This window comes from Sus scrofa, chromosome 9, assembly GCF_054392235.1.
Source record: "Sus scrofa isolate SSC_HxYL_T2T_F1_AM1 chromosome 9, Sscrofa_HxYL_maternal_Yorkshire_Landrace_v2.0, whole genome shotgun sequence".
NCBI lineage: Eukaryota > Metazoa > Chordata > Mammalia > Artiodactyla > Suidae > Sus > Sus scrofa.
In genome coordinates, this window is record NC_139391.1 from 18,020,374 (window position 1) to 18,033,151 (window position 12,778).

General features: G+C 35.8%; 1 protein-coding gene across 50 annotated transcripts in view; it reads right to left on the reverse strand.

Moving 5' to 3' along the window:
- DLG2 (discs large MAGUK scaffold protein 2) overlaps positions 1-12,778 on the reverse strand; it is a 1,974,117-nt gene that overhangs the window by 418,831 nt on the left and 1,542,508 nt on the right. The window lies entirely within an intron of this gene.

Genomic DNA, 12,778 nt, shown 5'->3' on the forward strand with positions numbered 1-12,778 from the left:
TTTGTAAAAATAATAAAAAATAATCCAGGAGTTGGACAAACACAAAAACTGGAAAAATGGAATTTCCAGTTGCATATTGACCTTAGAATTTAATGTAGTTCCATATTTATTTTGGTTGCATGGTAATAAGAAAAGACTGATTTTTCAGGTAAGGAGTTACAATAGAAGTTAGAATATCTAACATTTGTTGAGCACTTAGTTGCCTGAGTTACTTTTCTAAGCATATGTCTATAGCCTTTATTTCTTATAGCTCCATGAGGTATATACTGTCCCATTTGACAGATGAGGAAATTAAGGTACAGGGAAGTTCAGAAACTTTCCCAAAGTCATTTGGTAAATACCTATACTTCAAATGACATCTAGACTGATTCTAGAGCCATTCTTCTTAATTATCATGTTGTACCACTTCCAAAAATGGTAACAGTTTTTCAGCTTAGAACAAATTTGCCTTGCAAATCTCAGAATATACTTCAGTTAAAAAGCGATAAAGGGAGACTTTCATATGAGATACGCACATGACAGCCCAAAGGCAAAAACTGACATGCTGAAGGGTTCTTAGGTGTTAAAGGGCACGATAAAACGTATTTCAACATGTAATTTTAGTTTGTAGTATTAGTTTAATATTTTAGTTGTAACCTTAGTTATGTATGTATGTAGTGTATGAAGATTGTATATACAAATATATGTATAAAGACAAACCCCAGTAAAATGTTTGCAGAACACAAGGCACCTTTATACAACTCTAAGGCTTTTCAGCACATACCCTGAAAACACTGACAATGCCACAGAAAGCCAAGCTTTTGGACTGCAGATTTTCATTCACAACTTTGGTCATTATGGGTGAGAAGAGGTGTTGCTTGAGTTTCTTGAGGTTTCTTACCTATAAGACTGGGATGGTAACAGTACCTTCCTCACAGGGTTCTTACAAGGAGTCAATACAGTGTTTAGAATAGTGTTTGTTACATGGTAAGAGCTACGTAAATGTTTGTTAAATAAATCAATATGATGATGGAGTTCCTGTAGTGGCGCAGTGGTGGACGAATCCGACTAGGAACCATGAGGTTGCTGGTTTGATCCCTGCCCTCGCTCAGCGGGTTAAGGATCTGGCGTTGCCATGAGCTGTGTGGGGTAGGTCGCAGATGTGGCCCAGATCTCTGGCTAGGCTGGTGGCTACAACTCCGATTGGACCCCTAGCCTGGGAACCTCCATGTGCCTGCCAGGGGAAGTGGCCCTAGAAAAGTCAAATAAAAATAAATAAAAAAACCCCCAACAAAACAAAAAAATAAATCAATATGATGAAGCAGAGAAGCACTTTGAGATGTTTAGAACTAAATAATTCTAATTTAGATCACTTCATTTAGCCACAGGTAGATTTGTAAGTATATCTTTGGTGATTAATATCAAATTAAAATGTGTTTTCTATTGTAAAAACAATAGAAATCAATTTCTATTGATTAAATAGAAATCAAAATAAGGGGAAGCTAAAAAATTCACATATTCCATTGCTTTGGTTCAGGCTTAACAGCATTATCTAATTTAATTCTCATAGATATCCGATAAATATGAATATCCCCATTTTATACATAAGAAACAAAATACATAACACTTAAATAATGTGTCAGAAACCAACAGTTTCCAAATATAGAGCCAGAATTCAAACTAAAGCCTCTCCTGTTGCCAAGTGTGCTTTCTACTTTATGCTACTGACTCTCTGTATGTCTCCATGTTTCATATCCTTTTATATAAACAATACCTCGTGTAGCTTCATATTCTACAATTTCCCCCTTACATTATAATTTAATCATTTCTGATAGGGTTTCCATAACGATTATTTTGGTGTTAGATAATGTTACTTCTTCAGAAGATGTAGTTTATTTAATTGTCTTTTTATGTTGGATATTTGTGTTATTTCTATTATTTTAATATTATAAACAATAGTGCAATGAATATATTGATATCAATTACTTACTTTTACTTCAGCATTTCCTTTGAATGTATTCCCCAAAATGGAAACATCCATTAGGTTATGTTTTATGAGTTATGTTATTAATTACTTTCCACAAGTTTATTACTTTTCAGACCATTTTATTATCTCTTCTGTATATATATATGTGTGTGTGTGTGTGCCAGTTTCACCACAATCTTATAAACACTGATGCTATAGTTTTTAAAAATTTTATAGCTTGATAGGTACAAAATAACTCTTCAGATTTTTTTTTTTTTTTTTTGGTGGTCTTTTTGCCATTTCTTAAGCTGCTCCCTCGGCATATGGAGGTTCTCAGGCTAGGGTTCCAGTTGGAGCTGTAGCCACCGTCCTACACCAGAGCCACAGCAACGCGGGTTCCGAGCCGCGTCTGTAACCTACACCACAGCTCACGGCAACGCTGGATCGTTAACCCACTGAGCAAGGGCAGGGATCGAACCCGCAACCTCATGGTTCCTAGTCGGATTCGTTAACCACTGCACCACGGGAACTCCATACTTCAGATTTATAAGTATTTCTTTATTAACGAGAATGACCATTTTTTTCTATGTGTTTATTTGCTAATTATATTTCTTTTGCTTAACCTGTTTAACCTTTTCCTTTACCATTTGTCTTCCAGTGGTTTAGAAAGCACCAACATTTCTTGCGTAAGATCAATGATGCTTACTAACCAAGATTAACGAGTAGCTGGAATCACTGATAGCTTCCTCACCATTAACCTGGCCCACATAATGAAGACAAAGAGATACTCAGTAAGCTCACTTCACTTATCACTACCTCTATTACCTTCTTATTTCCCCCTAAATTCTTTCAATAATGTCCTTCATAATGTTTTAGTGACACTTTGATTAAATGCAAAAGGTACTACGAAGTGCTCATTAACCCAACTCCTTGTATATCACACATGCAGAGTCAGCCAGTTTCTCCTAGCAGGTAAATTTGGAACAAATAGAACTTTTCACAACACATAATTACCCTTTTACCATTCCAAGACAAATATGGTGAATTATCCAACAGTTAAGTCCTGTGGATGCAAAGGAATTTTTATTACGTCTCGACAGTCCCATTTGAGCAGCGCCTACAGTGACATCAGAAGCTACCTGATAGTGATAACAAGTGGTATCTAAAAAAAAACCCCACCAAATATCTTCCCTTTGGGACCATGTAGGTCCTATCTTTTCCATATTATTGTCTATATACACAGCACGTTGCTAGTTCCATCATAACTAAGACACTACAGAAAACAACTACCTTACTCTTTCACCTCCTCAGGCAGAGAGGCCAGCTAGATGGAATTCCGGACAGTGGAAAGAAGTAAGGGAGGAAAGTACAGCTAAAACTTAGAGCTTCCAAAGCTAAATGAATTCACCAACACCAAACCAGCTTTACAGCAAATGTTAAAGGGAATTCTCTAGGCAAAAAAGAAAAGGTCACAACTAGCAACATGAGCATTTTAGAAGGAAAAAGCTCACTGGTAAAGGCAAACAATGTAAATGTAGGAAATCATCCACATGCAAAGCTAGTAGGGAGGTTAAAATACAAAACTAGAAAAATCATCTCTATCTACAATAAGCAGTTAAGGTATATGAGAGGAAGAGAATACAAAGGCAGGATATTTAAAGTGCATTTGAAATTAGATCAGCAATTTTAAGAAGCCATGTATATATGCTATACAAAAACCTCATGGTAACTGCAAACCAAAAATTATAACAGATATGCACACACAAAAAAGAGGAGGAATCCAAACATAACACTAGAGAGTCAAAACAAAACACTAGCTCACAAGAGAACAAAAGAAGAAAGAAGGCGGGGAAAGACCTAGGAAAATAAATCCAAAACAATTAACAAAATGGCAATAAGAACACACATTATTGATCATTGCCTTAAATGTAAATGGATCAAATGCTCCAACCAAAAGACACAAGACTAGCCGAATGGATACAAAAATAAGACCTATACATATGTTAACTATAAAAGACTCACTTCAGATCTTGAGACACATGCAGACTGAAAGTAAGGGAATAGAAATAGCTATTCCAGACATACAGAAATTAAAAAAAATAAAAGCCAGAGTAGCATTATGTATATCAGGCAAGATAGATTTTAAAATAATGTTACAAGAGATAACACCACTACATAATGGTAACAATTGTAAATACAAGGGATCAATCCAAGAAGAAGATATCACAATTGTAAATATATATGCACCCAATATAGGAGCACCTCAATATATCAGGCAATATTAACAGACATAAAAGGAGTCATTGAGAGTAACACAGTAATAGTAGGGGATTTAGCAACCACCTTATATCAATGGACAGATCATCCAGACAGAAAATAAGGAAACACGGGCCTTAAATAACATATCATACCAAATGGACTTAATTGATATTTATAGAGCATTTCATCTGAAAGCACCAAAGTGTACATTTCTACAAAGTGCACATGGAACATTCTCCAAGGTAGATCACATGTGAGGTCATAAAATCAGCTTTGGAAATTTAAGAAAATTAAAATCATGTTAAGCATTTTTTCTAACCACAATGCAGTGAACTAGAAATCAACTACAAGAAAAAAAACTACAAAAAACAAACATGTGGAGGCTAAACAGAATGCTACTAAAGAACAAATGGATCACTGAAGAAATCAAGAGGAAATAAAAAAATACCTAGAGATGAATGCAAATAAAAACATGACAATCCAAAACCTGTGGGACTCAGCAAAAGCAGTTCTAAGAGGGAAATTTACAGAGATACAAGCTTATCTCAGGAAACAAACAAAAATCTCAAAACAACATAACCTTACATCCAAAGAAGCTAGAGAAAGACAAAATTCAAAGTTAGTAGAAGGAAAGAAATCATAAATATCAGAGCAGAAATAAATAAAATGGCAGTTCCCTTGTGGCACATTGGGTTAAGGATCCAGTATTGTCACTGCAGCTGCTCAGGTTGCTGCTGTGGTGTGGGTTTGATCCTGGCTTGGGAACTTTCACATGTCATGGGTGTGGCAAAAAAAAAAAAAAAAAGTTAAAGAAAAGGAAAATAGAGACTGAAAAACAAGAAAAGATCAATGAAACTAAAAGCTACTTCTTTGCAAAGATAAACACAATTGATAAACCTTTTGCCAGACTCATCAAGGAAAAAAAAAAAGACAGCACTCAAATCAATAAAATCAGAAATGATAAAGAAGTGTCAGCTGATACTACAGAAACACAAAGGATTATAAGAGACAACTGTGAGCAACTATGCCCCAGTAAAATGGACCTTCTAGAAGAAATGGAAAAATTCTTAGAAAGGCACAATCTCCCAAGACTGAATCAGGAAGAAATAGAAGAAATGAACAGGCAAGTTACTGGTACTGAAATTAAATCAATAACTGAAAACTACTAACAAACAAAAGTCCAGGACAAGATGGCTTTACAGGTGAATTCCACTGACTGTTTAGAAGAGTTAACACCAATTCTTAGGAAAATATTCCAAAACTGCAGAGGAAGGAACACATGAACTCATTCTGTGAGATCATCATCACCTTGATACCAAAATCAGACAATAGTATCACACAAAAAAGAAAATTTCAGGCCAATATCATTGATGTACAGAGATGTAAAAATCCCTAATAAAATGCTAGCAAACTGAATCCAACAGTACAGTAAAAGGATCATACACTATGATCAAGTGGGATTTATCCCAGAGATGCAAGGATTCTTCAGTATCTTCAATCAATCAGTGTGATACACCATGTTAACAAATTGTGAAGAATAAAAACTATATGATCATATCAATAGATGCAGAAAATCTTTTGGCAAAATAAACATCCGTTTATGGTAAGAACTCTCCAGAAAGTAGGCATAGAGGGAACCTACCTCAACATAATAAAGGCCATATATGACAAACCCACAGCTAATATCATACTCCATGGTGAAAAGCTGAAGGCCTTTCTTCTGTGATCACGAATAAGATGAGGAGGCCCACTCTTACCACTCTTATTCACCATAGTTTTGGACGTCCTAGCTATGGCAATCAGAGAAGACAAAGAAATAAAAGGAATCCATTCGAAAAGGAAGAAGTAAAAGTGTCACTGTTTTCAGGTACTACGACACTATACATAGAAAATCCTAAGGACTGTACCAGAAAATGACTAGAGCTCATCACTGAATTCAGTAAAGTTGCAGCATACAAAATTAATGCACAGAAATCTGTTGCATGCTAACAATGAACCATCAGAAAGATAAATTAAGGAAACAATCCTATTATTGCATCAAAAAGAATAAAATAACTAGGGATAAACCTACCTAAGGAGGCAAAAAAGATCTGTACTCTGAAAACTTTAAGATACTGGTGAAAGAAATTGAAGATGACACAAACAAATGGAAAGATACACAACATTCTCAGATTGGAAGCAACAATGTTGTCAAAATGACCATATTACCAAAGGGAATCTACAGATTTGATGCAATCTCTATCAAATTTCCACTATTTTTCACAGAACCAGAACAAAAAAATTTTAAATTTGTGTTGAAACACAAAAGACCCAGAATTGCCAAAGGGATCCTGAGAATGAAAAATGGGGCTGGAAGATCATGATCCATAACTTTAGGCTATTCTACAAAAAGCTACAGTAATCAAAACAGTATGATACTGTCACAAAAATGGTCACATAGATCAATGGAACAGGATAGAGAGCCCAGAAAAAAACTCATGCAGTTTGTATGGTCATGACTCTACAACAAAGAGGCAAGAATAGACAATGGAGAAAAGACAATCTTTTCAATAAATGGTGCTGGGAAAACTGGACAGCTACCTGTAAAAGAATGAAATTATAATATTCTCTAATATGCAAAAATAAACTCAAAGTGGATTAAAGATATAAATGTAATAAGACTAGATATTATAAAGCTTTTAGAGAAAACATAGGCAGAACACTCTTTGACATAAAGCAACATTTTTTGGGGATCCATCTCCTAGAGTAATAGAAACAAAAGCAAAAATAAACAAATGAGATCTAATTAAACTTAAAAGCTTTTGTACAGCAAAAGAAACATAAAGAAAATAAAAAGACAACCTATGGAATGTCAGAAAATATTTGCAATCAATGTGACCCACAAGGGCTTAATTTCCAAAATATACAAACAGTTCATTCAGCTCAACCCAAAAATCTGGGCTGAGGGAATTCCCATCATGGGTCAGTGGTTAACGAATCCAACTAGGAACCATGAGGTTGCGGGTTCGATCCCTGCCCTTGCTCAGTGGGTTAACCATCTGGTGTTGCTGTGAGCTGTGGTGTAGGTTGCAGATGCGGCTCGGATCCTGCATTGCTGTGGCTCTGGCGTAGGCTGGCAGCTACAGCTCCAATTAGACCCCTAGCCTGGGAAACCCCATATGCCGAGGAAGCGGCCCAAGAAATGGCAAAAAGACAAAATATGTATATATTATCCTTACATGTATACATTACAATTACATTTTTCCCCCACCCTTTCTTCTGTTGCAACATGAGTATCTAGACATAGTTCTCAATGCTATTCAGCAGGATCTCCTTGTAAATCTATTCTAAGTTGTGTCTGATAAGCCCAAGCTCCCGATCCCTCCCACTCCCTCCCCCTCCCATCAGGCAGCCACAAGTCTCTTCTCCAAGTCCATGATTTTCTTTTCTGAGGAGATGTTCATTTGTGCTGGATATTAGATTCCAGTTATAAGTGATATCATATGGTATTTGCCTTTGTCTTTCTGGCTCATTTCACTCAGTATGAGATTCTCTAGTTCCATCCATGTTGCTGCACATGGCATGATGTCATTCTTTTTTATGGCTGAGTAGTATTCCATTGTGTATATATACCACCTCTTCCGAATCCAATCATCTGTTGATGGACATTTGGGTTGTTTCCATGTCCTGGCTATTGTGAATAGTGCTGCAACGAACATGCGGGTGCATGTGTCTCTCTTAAGTAGAGCTTTGTCTGGATAGATGCCCAAGAGTGGGATTGCAGGGTCATATGGAAGTTCTATGTATAGATTTCTAAGGTATCTCCAAACTGTTCTCCATAGTGGCTGTACCAGTTTACATTCCCACCAACAGTGCAGGAGGGTTCCCTTTTCTCCACAGCCCCTCCAGCACTTGTTATTTGTGGATTTATTAATGATGGCCATTCTGACTGGTGTGAGGTGATATCTCATGGTAGTTTTGATTTGCATTTCTCTTATAATCAGTGATGTTGAGCATTTTTTCATGTTTTTGTTGGCCATCTGTATATAATGAAGGTTGTTTTGTGAATAAAGAAGATGTGGTATTTACACACATACACACACACATAGTGAAATACTACTCAGCCATAAAAAGAATAAAACAATGCCATTTGCAGCAATGTAGATGGACCTAGATATGATCATACTGTGAAGTAAGAAAGAGAAAGACAAATACTATATGATATGATGTATATGAGGAATCTAAACTATGACACAAATTAGGTTATCTACTAAACAGAAACAAACTCACTGACATAGAGAACAGACTTGTGGTTGCCTAGCGGGAGGGGGAGGGGGAAAGATGGATTGGGAGGTTGAGATTAGCAGACGAAAACCATTATATATAGAATCTATATCTATACATATATATATATATATACACACACACACATATATATATACATACAGTTAACTATATTCAATATCCTGTAATAAACCATAATGGAAAAGAATAAGAAAAAGAATATATATGTATAACAGAATCACTTTGCTGTATAGAAGAAATTAACAACACTGTAAATCAGCTACACTTCAATGAATTTTTTAAAAAAGAAATTAAAAAATGAAGAAAATTTAATAGAGGGACTTCTCTGCCCTATGCACACCACTTCATTAGTGAGCCTAGGACATTTATGTGGATTTAAGTGAAACACATGGGTGAGTAGGGTGAGAGTGAGGAAGGCTCAGTACTGTGTCATAGCACTGGTGATGGGGGAAGAAGTCCTTGTTGCCTGGCAGGAAACCTATGGCACCAACTCTGTACTTAGGTAGCTTGCCTGAGGTGCCAAGTAGGTGACTGTGGAGGTAAATCTTACTGAGACCTTTTAAGACTCAGAAAGAGGTAATAGTTCTATTCCCTTTCTAAATCATGCTGTTATTGAATAAAATGAGCCAGAGAATAGCCTCTTTTCTAAGAACACTCTGATCTTCCAAGTGAAAAACCCTTAGTTGTTTCCTAAAAAAATGGCATTAGAATGGTGCTGAAAGATGCATTCCTATTGCTGCATTAAATTGAAAAAATTGAGCATCTGAGTTGAAATTGTATTATTACACATGTAACACAAAAGACCTAGCTGGTGGTGACAATTTTTTAAAAAAATTTTCTCCTTCTCTGAAGCAATGAAAAGCAAGGTAAGTGGCCTTTCCAAAATGTAATATTAAATCTATGTTATTTTAATGGAAAGCCCAAAAAGTTTTTTGTGTCTCTTATTAACAAACTTGTAAACTTATTTAATATGACTTGTAAGGTCCCATCCATCACTAAAATACCTCCCAGTGTATTTTCAATATTTTATTTCATTCTTCACTTACTTTTCTGAAGAATTCACATCTCTCCTTATCATATTTCTCTCTCCACCTTTCTCTTGATTGAATACCTGTATCTATCATTTCCTGCTCTCTCTTAATATGATTTTATTCTCTCTTTTGGTTTACATTCCTTTTCTTCATGTACTTGCATTAAGTTCCCACTATTCTTAAAAATAGAGTATGTCTTATTGGTTATCCTACTGGCATCTCAAATGCAACATAATCAAAACACCATTACTTTCTTCCATGAAGCTGGATATTCCTCTTGTTGTTTCACTGATACTTAACATGAGTTGACCTTCTCATTTCTTATATGTTCTTTTTACATCTAATAGATGTTAACTGGGCACTTACTACACACCAAGGATTGTGTTAGATGCTTGGGAGAACTTATTGATTCCCTAATAGTATACTCAGTAAATACTGATAAAAAAGAAGATGGTGAAATCAAATACAGCCATTTGGCTTCTTTTCATATGAATAACATTTTCCAATAAATCTCCATGTTTATTTGATAGACGAACCATATAAACTGGATCTGGGAGATGTATGTGTATATGTTGGAGAATGTCGAAGAGCATCTTCCAGGTCATGGAGGGCCAATGATATGTGCTGTGCTCTGGGAACCTGGAGTGCTTTGCCTTAACCAGAGCAGAATGGCCATAGAAGAGGCCAGGAAGCTGGCTGAGGATGGATCATGGTGGGGAATGAATACCATGTCAAGAGGTCTTTATTCTGATGGTAGTGGTGAGCTCTACAGGGCTGTTAAGAGGGGGTGTGAAGCATTGGGATGGTAACACCTATGACTTAGAGGGCAAACCTGAAAATAATCTGAATAGAAAAAAAAAAAAAAGAAGGAAATCTATAGGCAGAGATACTAATGGGAAACCACCATAGTCTAAAATTTAACAGTGGCCATTGGAATTAAGAAATGGATATGCATTTAACACATATGGAGGCAAAATATCCAGGAATGAATAAGAGGAAATTATAGAGAGGACACTAGGAACTCCAGAATTGATCCTGGTGATCTGGATGGGCAGGAATTTCTTCTGAAAGTTAAAAGCTCCTAGACAGAAGGGGCTTGAGCTTTCCAGGGTAAATGAGTACTTACACTCTCTCCTGGAATTTCCAAACAAACCTTCACAAGAAGAGTGACTTCGGTGTCAGAAGGAGGGTGGTGGAGAGAAAGAATGGAATTCTATCATTGACTGACAGGATGATCGTACTGTTAACAGAATCAAATAGTGCATATGTGTATAAGAATGTGAATAGGAAAATATAACTGAGTTTGATTTTGTATGAGATTAGCTTGACGTGCCTGTCACACATGTGGGAGATATGCTCTTCAATAGAACAGCCACAGTTATTGGAAAGTTCTTGCTTTCTCAGTATAACACCTGCCTATCCACAGCAGGCACTGAACGGCTGAGGTGTTCATGGTATCTTCTCTTCTACTCCTTCAAATAAGCATTTCTAACACTTTTAGATTTTTCTCTATGAGATGATTTCAAGATTCCTAGCCATCTTGGCTTGTATACTCTTAATTTTTCCTTCTTATTTCTATTTACATTGCAGAACCTAGAAATGAATTCAGACTTCAAGATGTGTTTAGATCAGGGCTGAATGCCATAAGATGCTGACTTTCCTCCATCTGGATTCCATACTCCTGCCAGGGCAACCTAGGATAACACGGACTTTTAAAATTTGCAAAATTGCATTGTTAAGATCAACTTAACTTCTTATATATTTTAACATCAAATGATTCAAAATCAAATCTATCATAAACTCGTATATTTAGTTTTTAGAGATTCAATACAATTATTAATATCCACTCTCATCAAATTTAATGGTCTTGATTTTCAACTGCTTCTGTAGTTTGTTAACATTAGGTCATAAATTTGGTTCAACATTTATTGAGCATCTAAGATGTGCTGACCATTATGAAACTTCACTAGTCTGGTTTTGTATCATCTTTGAATATAAAATGGCTCTTACATTTTCATGCAAGTTATTACGTACAAATAGAGACAAGGATTGTGCATGGTAGCAAGTTGTCATAAATCTTCTTCCTGGCTAATATTTAATTCACAAGTTTCACTCTTTAGCTCTTTTAACCATCATCTTTTTTAGAGATTAACCAATCCTTTCTACTGGTGACAAGCTGACCAATGCTGATAGCAAGTGGAATTCTCATGGATAAAATACTTCCATTCTTTCCATGTGACTTGTATGCTTACTAAGAATCAATTGTAATTGCCCTCATATCTGTTTGTTCTATTGTACTGGTTTGCATAGTTTTGCAATTAAATGGTACAAAAATGAAATGAGTGTGAAAAAGAACTGTTTCTATCAAGAGTAAGTTACTGATCTAGAAAGGCTTAATACTCATATGCAGTTAAAAACCCTTCTGCCAAGTTAGATGTGAGAGAAAAAATGATAAAGGTCAGAAAAGAGTTATAAAATGAGAAATTTTCACATAGTTTACTTTTGATTCTCATCCTAATTTAAAGAAATCCAACTGAAAGCCATGGATGATAGATTAAGGTTGTGTTTTAAACAAGAAAAATAGAGTAGAACTTAATAAAAAATTAGGCCTCCGGTTTCTGGCCTTTTGAACCAATTGGGTATACCAACCATCTTAAAGCAATTCAGATCTTGGAAAATAACATCATATAAACTGTGGCCAGAAACTGACAATGCTAGAGAAAATCTTGACCCTCACATATAAAAAAAATGATAAAGAGCACAATATATTAACTGATCTCAAACAAATTAAAAGTTCTGATAATTTATAGAAAGACAGCTTATAACATTGGGCTGCTGCTTCTGATTTGTTGAAAACTGTAACTGTGGACAAAAAGAAATCATACATTCTGAGACAGACAGATGGATCTAAACATAAAGAAAAGCATTGGATTAAGTTCAGGGCCCTAAATTTCTCATGCCATAGCCAGAGAAGATAGAAATCCGGTTTTACTTGATGCTGAACACCTTCAATCAACAGTCAGTAGTAATATGTTGACTCAAAAAAAATTGGATGGTTTTATTGGAGAAATTCTTTTTTTGGGGGGAGGGTGGGGAGGCATGCCCATGGCATGCCGAAGTTCCCAGGCCAGGAATGGAACCTGTGCCAGAGCAGTGACAATGTCAGATCCTTAAGTCATTAGGGAACTCCTCTTTTTCTTTTAAAAAATACCATTAAACCACTGATTTTATTGTGCCACTATATAGTTAAAATTTTTAA